We start from the raw sequence: 11792 nt of genomic DNA on the forward strand, positions 1-11792 counted from the left end.
AAGTAGTAAATGAAGGCATAAAATGAAAAACAGGAGTTGAGTCAGAATGACATCCTTGACAGTGTTAAAAAGTGGTCTAACATATACTCAGAAAGAAAGAAAAATTAAACGGGGAAAAGAAACTTTTGAAAATGTTATTTCTGAGAATTTCCCAGCTGTGATGAAGGATATGCTCCCATGAGCACAGAAATCTCAGCAAATCACAAGTAGGACACATTTACATACAACACCATGATTCTGCAATATTATAGTGACGTTTCTGAAAACCAATAATAAAGTAAATATTCGTAAAACTTCAACAAACTTTTTATTCATTACCCATTACCAACAGGAATCATTTCTTTAGCTGGAAAAAGATACATCCTTTAGTGTCTTTTGCATGTGGCCCTGTTGGCAATAGACACGTGGTTTTGATTGGTCTGGTTGGTTTGCCTGTTTTTTTCTTGACTTGTGTTTCTGTTTGAAAACATGCTCGTTTTCTTAATTTTGGAAGCATATTTTCCTGTATGTAAACTTTTGGATGGACGGTTGTTTTTTCAACACTTGGCAGATACTGCTCATTGACCTCTGACCTCCATAGTTCCCACTCAGCAGTCAGAAATTATTATTGCTGTGTCCCTCATGGTACTACAGGGAAGATCCAGTTCCATGGAGGCACCTGTACTCTAATTTCCCACCTTGCATAAGGGAAGGCTGGTCTCATAGGCCATTGCCATCATTTCAACCTGGGACCTTAGGGATTGAAAGTGACTTCAAGCCAGTGCTGGCTTCAGATCTCCCCATTCACTTGCTGATTCTGCCTCATTTTTGTCCTTTGAGAGTTTTACTTACCCTCTCTCATGCCCAGTTATACATTTCAGAGTTATGGTTTCTAAAATGTTCTATACAGTAGTTTTAAGTGCTTTCTCCTAACACAATTTTCAGGATGGCCACTCGGCTGTATTGCCATTGTTTCTATTCTAGAAATCCCAGAAGTAACCTACCTGGGGAGGGAGTCAAATTCCTGCTATTTCCCTTCATGAATGAGCACTTGATGCAAACAGAGCTGCACTATAAGGATGGAAGCTCCCTTTTCAGTACCTGCCCACAAAAACCTGTTATTCCTGTGACACCTGTTCCTTACCTTTGCCCCTACCTCCCAGTCCAATTTCTGACTTGTGTTATTTCACAAGACACTTATCACCTCCCTTTTTCAAGTGTCTTGTCTTCATCTTTCATGCATGCCTCCATTCCTATTTTCTTTTTTTTTTAAATTTATTTATCTTTAGAAGGGAAGGGAAGGAGGAAAGGAGAGAGGTATCAATGTATGGTTGCCTCTTGTGAGTCCCCTGCTGGGAACTGGCCTGCAACCCAGGCATGTGCCCTGACTCGGAATCGAACCGCAATCATGTGGTTCACAGGCCTGTGCTCAATCCACTGAGCTACACCAGCCAGGACCCATTCCTATTTTCTCCTATGTATGGCTAAAACATATATAATTTTATCTTTTAGAAATTTTATTTATTTATATTTAGACAGAAGGGAAGGGAGGGAGAAAGAGAAGGAGAGAAACACAATCTTCGTTCCCTCTCATTTGTCCCATCCTGGGCACCTAACCTGCAACCCAGGAATGTACCCTGACTGGGAGTTAAACCAGTGACCCTTTGGTTTGCAGGCCAGCACTCAATTCACTTAGTCACATCAGCCAGGGCTGAAACCTACATAATTTTATTAACCAATTGTATCTTGTTTTTATTTTAATATTCACTATTATATTTCTACTGATAATTTGGGGAATTATTTTTAAAGTGTCTGAGAATGTTTACAAGGACACTTAAATGTTGTGTTCTGATCATGCTTGGTCTTTTTTTTATTTTAAAGTCTTAAAACACTTCAGGAAAGAAACTAAGTTGTTAAAATACTTCATTCAGAGGAGACATCTACTTAGAAACTGGGGGCTTAATAAAGAACACTAAAAGGGGACTGGACTAGCAGACTTCTTTCTCAGAAAGGTCTCTCTTCCAGTTCCCCACTGTGAATACCTCTCCAAGTGGTCTTACAGAGCTGATCTGCTGCTGGAGCTGGCGTTGATTTTCTCTTGTGTTTTTAAGGCATACCTACTTACATGTACATGGACCAATATGCACAGTGCATCAATAAGTGAATGAACTAACCGGCATAACTACATCTAGTGTGACTGCCAAATCACCATACTCACATCTTTGAGTGATCCCCCCCTCATGACTAGAGAAGTGTTTATGCAACTAATTTGGAAGATGAACATGGATTCCTCTAAACACTTCTTTTACTTTTTAACATTTTTATTGTTGTTCAAGTACAATTTCCTGCCTTTCCCCCACCCCTCCCATCACCCCAGCCCTTCCCACTTCCTTGCCTTGTTTCCAACCCCCTTGTTATTATCCATGTGTCCTCTATAATTGTTCCTGTAAATACTTTACCCTTCCCCCATTATCTCCTCCTTTCTCCCCTCTAGTCATTGTCAGCCTATTCTCAATCAATGTCTTTGGTTATATTTTGCTTGCTTCTTCATTTTGTTGATTAGGTTCCAGTTAAAGGTGAGATCATATGGTATTTGTGTGTCACTGCCTGGTCTATTCCCTCAGCATAATGCTTTCCAGTTCCATCCATGCTGTCACAGAGGGAAGGAGCTCCTTCTTTCTTTCTGCTGCTGGGAATTCCATTGTATAAATGTACCATAGATTTTCAATTCATTCATTAATACATAGGCACTTAGGTTGCTTCCAGCACTTGGCTACTGTACATTTTGCTGAAATCAATCAACAAAGTTCAGATGGATTCATTTCCATCCCATATCTACCTACTAAAGCACATTCTATTAAAAATACTGACCAGTTTGCAGCAGACTACCTCAACCACTCTGTGTCTGCTTCTCAGGGCTAACATGCGAGTTCTGGGGTCCAACCCTACATACAAGTCATAACATTCAGCCTTTGTCAAAGAAAGATATCTACATTCATCATGTCTCATGAATGCCTTGACACCTATTTCTCTGGGACTCAACTCTTAGGGCAGACACCTCTCCCTCACCTCCTCAGGCCTCTCGGGCTCAGAGACCTCACTTGGGTTCTCAGTTGATCACTGCACTTTAGCCNGAGCTGCACTATAATGATGCAAGCTCCCTCCTCATTACCTGCCCCCCAAAACAGTTATTCCTGTGATGCATGTTCCTTACCCTTGCCCCTACCTCCCAGTCCAATTTCCGGCTTGTGTTATTTCAGGGGACACCTATCACCTCCCTTTTCCAAATGTCTTGGCTTCATCTTTAATGCATGCCTCCATTCCTATTTCTTGTATTCTCCACAATTCCAGTCCATAGTCTATTCCTGTCTTTACATGCTCAGATTTATAAACCTCTACTTGTTTCACAGATTCTTCAGGGATGAATCTTTGCTCACATAATTATTTCATTAGATAAATTCTTTAAATGGGAATTACTGGATCAAAACTTACTTCCAGTGTTCATCTCTGCTATTATGTACCAAATTGTCCTGGGGAACAAAAGCACTGTGTAGTATTATATATTTTCTCAAAGCCTTACCACAAAGTAGAAACAAGACTCATAGATAGAGATCAGACTGACAGGTATCAGAGGAGAGGGAGTTAGGGAGCTGGGTGGGAAAGTTGAATGGATTAAGCAACCAGAAATAAATAGGTCAAAGCCATAGACAAAGATACCAGTATGGTGATTACCAGAGGGAGAGAGGAGTTGGGCGAGGTAGAAGAGGGTAAAGGGCCAATAAATGGCCATGGAAGGAGACCATGACTCAGTCTGGTGAATACACATTACAATATACAGATGATGTATTACAGAATTGTACAGCTGAAACCTATGGGATTTTGTGGGTTTTTTTAATTTTATGTATTTATTTTTAGACAGAGAGGAAGGGAAGGAAAAAGAGAGGGAGAGAAACATCAATGTGTGATTCCCTCTCATGTGCCCTCTATTGGGGACCTAACCCACAACCTAGGCATATGCCCAGACTGATTATTGAACCAGTGATCCTTTGGTTCTCAGGCCAGCACTCAATCCACTTAGTCACATCAGCCAGGGCTGAGACCTATATAATTTTATTAACCAATTGTGTCTTCTTTTTATTTTAATATTCACTATTATATTTCTACTGATAATTTGGGGGATTATTTTTAAAGTGTCTGAGAATGTTTACAAGGACACTTAAATGTTGTGTTCTGATCATGCTTGGTCTTTTTTTTATTTTAAACTCTTAAAACACTTCAGGAAAGAAACTAAGTTGTTAAAATACTTCATTCAGAGGAGACATCTACTAAGAAACTGGGGGCTTAATAATGAATACTGAAAGGTGACTGGACTAGCAGACTTCTTTCTCAGAAAGGTCTCTCTTCCAGTTCCCCACTGTGAATACATCACCAGGTGGTCTTACAGAGCTGATCTGCTGCTGGAGCTGGCGCTGACTTTCTCTGTGTTTTTAAGGCATACCTACTTACATGTACATGGACCAATATGCACAGTGCATCAATAAGTGAATGAACTAACCGGCATAACTACATCTAGTGTGACTGCCAAATCACCATACTCACATCTTTGAGTGATCCCCTCCTCATTACTAGAGAAGTGTTTATGCAACTAATTTGGGAGATGAACATGGATTCCTCTAAAAACTTCTTTTATTTTTTAACATTTTTATTCTTGTTCAAGTACAATTTTCTGCCTTTTCCCCCACCCCTCTCATCACCCCATCCCTTCCCACTTCCTTGCCTTGTTTCCAACCCCCTTGTTATTATCCATGTGTCCTCTATAATTGTTCCTGTAGAATCTAAACAAAACAAACAAGCAAGCAAAATATGACCAATGACATTCAAATACGGAACAGGCTCACAGGGTCCAGAGGGGAGAGGAGAGAGAATCATAGGGGAAAAGGGGATGGACTCACATGAACAAGTATAAAGGACACATGGACAATAACTAAGGGTGGGGGGTGGAAATGGGAGGGAGGCGGGGAGCATGGGGCAGGGAGCATGGGGCGGGGGGAGGGCAGGGTTGGGAATATAAGACAGAAAGCTGTACTTGAACAAGAATTAAATTAAAAAATCATTAAAAAAATAAAAATAAATAATTGTTCCTGTAAATACTTTACCCTTCCCCCATTATCTCCTCCTTTCTCCCCTCTAGTCATTGTCAGCCTATTCTCAATCAATGTCTTTGGTTATATTTTCCTTGCTTCTTCATTTTGTTGATTAGGTTCCAGTTAAAGGTGAGATCATATGGTACTTGTCTTTCACTGCCTGGTCTATTTCCCTCAGCATAATGCTTTCCAGTTCCATCCATGCTGTCACAGAAGAAAGGAGCTCTTTCTTTCTTTCCGCTGCAGGGAATTCCATTGTATAAATGTACCATAGATTTTTAATTCATTCATTTACACATGGGCACTTAGGGTGCTTCCAGCACTTGGCTACTGTACATTTTGCTGAAATCTATCAACAAAGTTCAGACAGATTCATTTCAATCTCCTATCTACCTACTAAAACACATTCTATTAAAAATACTGGCCAGCTTGCAGCAGACTACCTCAATCACTCTGTGTCTGCTTCTCAGGGCTAACATGGAGTTTTGGGGTCCAACCCTACATACAACTCACCACATTCAGGCTTTGTCGAAGAAAGATATCTACATTCATCATGTCTCATGAATGCATTGACACCTATTTCTCTGGGACTTAACCATTGGGGAAGACAGCTCTCCCTCACCTCCTCAGGCCTCTCGGGGTCTGAGACCTCACTTGGGTTCTCAGTTTACTGCCCTTTAGCCTCCTCACTCACATCAGTTCACACACCTCTCGCTTCCTGACAAGAGGTTGCCTTTTGCCCCAGGGGAAAGTATCTCTGGATTACTTGGTGGCCACACTCTACAATTGTCCTGTGGGATAACTGAGTGAGACACACCATTTACTGACGAAAGGTAACAGTAAGAAATTAAATTCCTCACATTATTATTTTTCTTAGAGAAGGGCAAGGGAGGAGAAAAACATGGAGAGAAACACCAATGTGAGAGAGAAACATTGATTAGTTACCTCTTCTATGTGCCTCAAGTAGGCACAGAACCTACCACTGAGGCACCTGCCCAGACTGGAAATTGAACTGGTACCCTTGCTTTGTGGGACAGAGCACTGAGCCAACTGTGCCACACCAGCCAGGGCTTAAGTTCTTCCCTTTACTCTTCCTGGTAGCAGCTGCCTTAGGTGCATGTTGCTTATGGCCTCACATAAGGGCATCCTATGAGGTAGAACAGTTCGCTGTTTCTACCATCACACAGTGAGCAGCCTCAGTAAGTCACCCTTGAACTTGCTTTCCCTACTCTTTTGTCATTCCTCTTTTCCTCATTTGTAATTAATTGTTGGTACATGAGGTTTTATTGGGGTTTTATTTTGGGAGAACCCAAGTGAATGAAACCATGGACCTTGCCAAAAGGTAGTGGTAGAGAGAACCCAGCCATAGATGTAAGGGCACTCTCAGCCAGCATGAAACAGTAAAATTTCTGTTTCTCTGGTCCTGATGAAGTATAAGGGAAAAGGAAGACAGGTAAGAAAGGCAAGTGGTCAGATGTATGTACGTGTGGGCTTTTCCACTGTGGTCTGAAAGGACAGAGATAGGTTTGTTAGGTCTGACAAGAATGAACCTGAAAACCTTACGAGTATTTCTCCGCATCTCCCATTAGTGCCTCTGGGTGGAGATGAACGTGCAGATCAAATGCATAAAACATCACACTCAGGGAGGGAGAAGAGAAAAGTGCTGCAGAACTAAGTTTTCTAGACACCTGAGGAGTATCTCCTGGATCCTTGCTTCCTGCATAGTTTCTGGAAGGACTTCCGATGACTCTGCACATCCCCAGAGGTGGTGGTGTGTGAAAATATTGGAGAAGTAGGTCGACCATATGCACAGAGAATCAGCATGGTGCCAGGGAAACAACCTGGTACCTGAGGGTGTCAGGATGGTCCAATGACGCTCAAGATCAAAAGGAAAGGATCAGCTGGATTTCCTACAGGTTCGAAGCACCAGGGAAGGCGTGAGTAAAGTGGGGATGACACACCAAGGACATCTAACTGACACTGACTCAATATACAACAGAACCACGTCCCACAGCCCATGCTCCAGGGTCAGAGACTAGACAGGTCCTGGGATACTTCCCCAAAGGCCAGATCTCAGTTGGTCACAGCTGCCCTTACCAAGTAACTCAAATGCACAAAGAGACTGATGTATGGACATGAATCAAATGCCATGGGAAAGAGGTCCTTTAAACCAGGCAAGCAAGACTGAGAGACCTTCAACAGAAATGTCTATAAATTCAGGTAGTCCTGTCATACATACAATGCTTCCTTTTCCCCTCTCCCTAAACTTCAGTGCTGCTAAGTAAGAATATGCCATGATATAGAATAAATAAGTTGCTTATTCCTGGTCAACTATTCAGAACAAAAGAAAAATAGACTTGTGACCAGGTAACATATTTATGTATATGATACATTAGAGTAATGCCAATCTCTCTTATTAGACTCTAAACCTACCTATATGTAGGTAGAAATTTCATACACAGATGACCACTGAATAATGAAGGGCTTGGTAGAACCCACCTATGTGCAGGGTCTAGGGGAATTGATCCCCCATGCATTCAAAAATATGTGACTTCCTGAAATCTTAATTCCTAACAGCCTAATGTTGACCCAAAGGCTCACCCATAACATAGTCAAGTAATTCTCACAAGGATAAAAAAACAAACATACCAACCTGGAATTATCTTCTGGAGGGCAGGCCCGTTCTAGTACAGGCTTTCCCTACTAGGTGAGTGTTTCAGGAACTCACATGTATCAGGGTACCAGGTGACAAGGTTGTCAGAGGCTGTGTTTGCCTCCTGTGAAATTTTTTTGGAGACTATTTCAACACATTTGTCTATTGTATGATGGGTTATTTACAAGCGCACTTGCCCACACCCCACTGAGTGTTCAGCTCTTTTGACCCACTCTCCATATTCACCCAATCTTGCCCCAAGTGAGCTTTTATTTTTTTCCCTGGATATAAAAGTCCTCAGAGGGAAACATTTTGCCTCTGCGGAAGAGATGAAACCAAAGAGGCAGAAGCACTTAAAGGAATCAAAATCGATGAGTTCCAAATTTTGAGCAGGGAAAAAATGTCTCAATAAATGTTTTGGAGACAATTCAAAAACATAAGAATAAATACACAATATTTTATAAACACATTTTGGATTTTGGCGGTCCCTTTCATATTTCTTATATGTACTATATACTATACTCTTACAACAAAGTAAGCAATAGACAAATGTTAAGAAATCATGAGAAAGACAAAATACATTTACAGTATTTGTTGAAAAACATCTGCATAAAAGTGAACCCATGCAGTTCTAGCCTGCTTTGTTCAAGGTCAGCTGTATGTATGTACTCATCACTGTCTCACCAATGTCCAGCTCAGTGTGAGGAATGGTGTAATTGTGAGTAAAAGGTAATAACCATGATACCAACAGCCTGTTGAATGTTCAAGCCAAAGCAGATCCAAGTCCAGGACATTCGTGACCCAGAATTTCTCTGAGTTTCTTCAACAGAAATTATTGCATGTGGCCCCCCAAGGCATGTACATAAATACATCCATGGACTAATTCTGTGTTATAGCCAGAATTGGAAACAACCAGATATGTACCATCAGAAGTGTCATACATAAATTGTGATAGATTTTTAGAATGCAATGTATGAAACAATTAAGTTCATGAAATAGAGTTACCTGTAGCAACCTAATGAATCTTGCAAATAGTATGGAGTCAAAAAAGGAAGGTAACAAAGAATGCACACTTTGGGTATACATACATACAGGTATAAAATTTTGCAATTCTCCGTTGTATTTATTTGTGTACTTTTAAATATTATTTTTTTAGAGAACAGAGATTGCTAGGAAACACTGTATGACTCATTTACTTGACTCATTAGTTGAAATCTTGGTATTTTGCACCACATAAGGGCTACACTGTGTAATATTCCAGCTTTTCTCTAGTATAAAAGCAAATTTCATTTCACATTCTCTTATTTTTAAGTCATAGTTCTTGATAGTCAAAAATGAGAAATGTATCTAGGCTATGATGTTAATAATTACAATTTATTGATTTCTTGTTAAAATTCATGAATTCTGCTAAACATTTTATGCACAATATTTCCTCTCTACAAACCTGTGACTTAGTTAATGAATTTGTTTTACACATAATAAACATAAATTCCAAACAATTTAAGTACAATGTATAAGTTTGCACATCTAGCAACTAGCAGAACTTTTAAAATTCCCAGCTTTACCTAAATTCAAAATCATTGATTTTAATCTTTTGGGAGGGATAGTAATGTCTATTTATTTAGCAGAAGTTACAAAATGAATGCTTTCTAAGCAAGAAATTCATATTTTTCCTCTTTAAAAACCCTTCACACACACGCAAACAGTATTTTAAAAGTAAATATTTCCCTTTGATGCAGTTTAAGTATTCAGGTTTCATTTAGTATATAATTTGAGGACAGTTTTGAAAAAGTCTCTTTCTATGTGCTTTCCCACTATTTCTTAAACTGTGTTCTATCACTTCATAAATGTACTGGAGTTTCATGTTTGACTAAAGCGGTTAATTTAACTCACCTCACATATCTTACTTTAAAGAGTAAATTACTACTGATAATTTATAGCCTCATATCATTGATAAAACAGTCCTCATAGCAATTACACAGTCTGCTCTGATTTGTGAGAATGTTCTAAGTTTTGGTCATTTCCCATAGGAGACTCATGACCAAACCAATCTGAGAAAATGTTAATTCTGCCAAGGACTCTCAGCTACGTCCATTCTGCCTTCTTCCTCTCGTCCCCACCATCCTGGATCTCCACCTACACTGCAAAGGCAGAGAAACACAGCAGCAGAGAAAGTTCCAATGTCTCTGTGTGTTTCAGCATGACACCCTTCAGGGTTCTCTTCTTGTTGTTAGTTCTGTCAGAGTTACACCCTTAATCCTCTTTCCCTTGAAGTCCTGGTTCCTGCTCTTCCTAATTTAAGTTCTTGATGCCTCAGTAAATATCACTGTCACAGAAATATGCAGGAAAATAACCAAATATTTTAAATGTACACCTGTTTTTGGAAGATGACAGTTGCTAAATTCAAAATATTTCAATAATTGCTACATAATGTCTCAATTCCTTTATTTTAAATATTCTGCCATTACCTTGTTTCCTACAATAAAATTTCATCTACAAGCCCTGATTATAGAATATATCAATTTATTTCCTCTATTCAAAATATCCCTCATGAACATATGACACGTGTGAGCACCAAGCAGAGAGCTGGAAGAGGGGTTCATTTTCTCGTGCAACATCCTGGGGGAGGAGGGACCAGATGGGCTTTCTCCAGAGGTAGTCACAGGAAGGTTCAAGGCCATAGAAAGGACGCCCTAGGCCCAGAGCATTTCTATGTATCCTGAGTATCAGGTGACTTCTCAGGTCCCTGTAAGCTCACTTACTTTTTCACTGTGAGGCTCTCAGAAAGGTCTCTACTGTTCAGCCTCCTTCTCAGAGCAGCATTGACTTCTCTCTTCCTCAGAATGTAGATCAGGCGATTCAGCATTGGGATTGAAGAGGCTGTGAAACAGGAGGAGGTATTTCTTCTTCTATTGGGAGTCCCCATGTTGGAGTTGAACATACATAATAATGGCTGTGCCATAAAAGAGTCCCACCATGCAGACATGGGAGGAACAGGTGGAGAAAGCTTTCTGGTGTCCCTCTGCTGACTGGATCTTCAGGACAGGAAGTAGAATGTGACTGTAGGAGACCACAATTGGAGACACTAGTCCCATCAGCATTGACACTGCCTCAGCCAAAACCATAACCTTGTTTAGGTGAGTTTCTGCAAAGGTAGTTTAAGAATGGCTATAATTTCACAGAAAAAGTGATTCACTTTCTGGAGACCACAGAAAAGCAATGGTAAGAGTAACACCATATGTACTAGGGCTGGGAGGACTCAGGAATCACTGCCAGGGTGAGGCAGACTCTCCAGCTCATGATAGTAGAATACAGAAGGGACAGGCAGATGGCCATGTACCTGTCATAGGACATCACCACCAGGAGAAGACATTCAGTGGGAGCAAAAGTCAAGAAGAGAAAGGTCTGCATCATGCAGCCAGCATAGGAGATGGGCTGGGCTGGACTCAGGAAGTTGACCAGCATCTGGGGCACCATGGTGCAGACATAGGCTATGTCGACAGTGGCCAGGTGGGAGAGGAAGAAGTACATGGGAGTGTGCGGTCGGGAGTCAAGTGAGATGAGCCCCAGGATGACCCCGTTGCCCAGCAGGGTGAAGGCATAACACATGGAGAAGACCGCAAATAGGAGCACCCAATTCCCTGGGCTGAGCGGGAATCCCACTAGGAAGAACTCTGTGACAGAAGTCTGGTTGCCCCCCATTCTTCTGGGAAGGAACAAGGGAGAGAGCTCAGCACATCTGAGTCCCCGAGGGACATCTTTAACATGGTAGACCTGCATGTGTCATCGTTTCTTCCCTCAGAAAACATCTTCAGTGACACTTCTGTTCTGTTTGTCAGTTACTAAATAAATGCTATCTATGCATGGCAAATGACACAGAAGGGTTTTTTTTTCACCTTAATAAATTAAATGCTAGTGTCCTATTACACTGCTTAGTAAATCTTACCTTTATTTCCAAGCTTCCACCATTGTTCCTAACACATTAATGTGCCTACTGCCTCCCTGATAGTGGACAG

General features: G+C 40.8%; 1 pseudogene; it reads right to left on the reverse strand.

Annotated features, from left to right (window-relative positions):
* Positions 1 to 10534: 10534 nt before the first annotated feature.
* On the reverse strand, positions 10535 to 11478 carry LOC118981813 (olfactory receptor 2A25-like; annotated as a pseudogene).
* Between the last annotated feature and the right edge of the window lie 314 nt (positions 11479 to 11792).

This window comes from Sturnira hondurensis, unplaced genomic scaffold, assembly GCF_014824575.4.
Source record: "Sturnira hondurensis isolate 20B ecotype Veracruz unplaced genomic scaffold, ASM1482457v3 Scaffold0024770, whole genome shotgun sequence".
In the NCBI taxonomy this organism is placed as follows: domain Eukaryota; kingdom Metazoa; phylum Chordata; class Mammalia; order Chiroptera; family Phyllostomidae; genus Sturnira; species Sturnira hondurensis.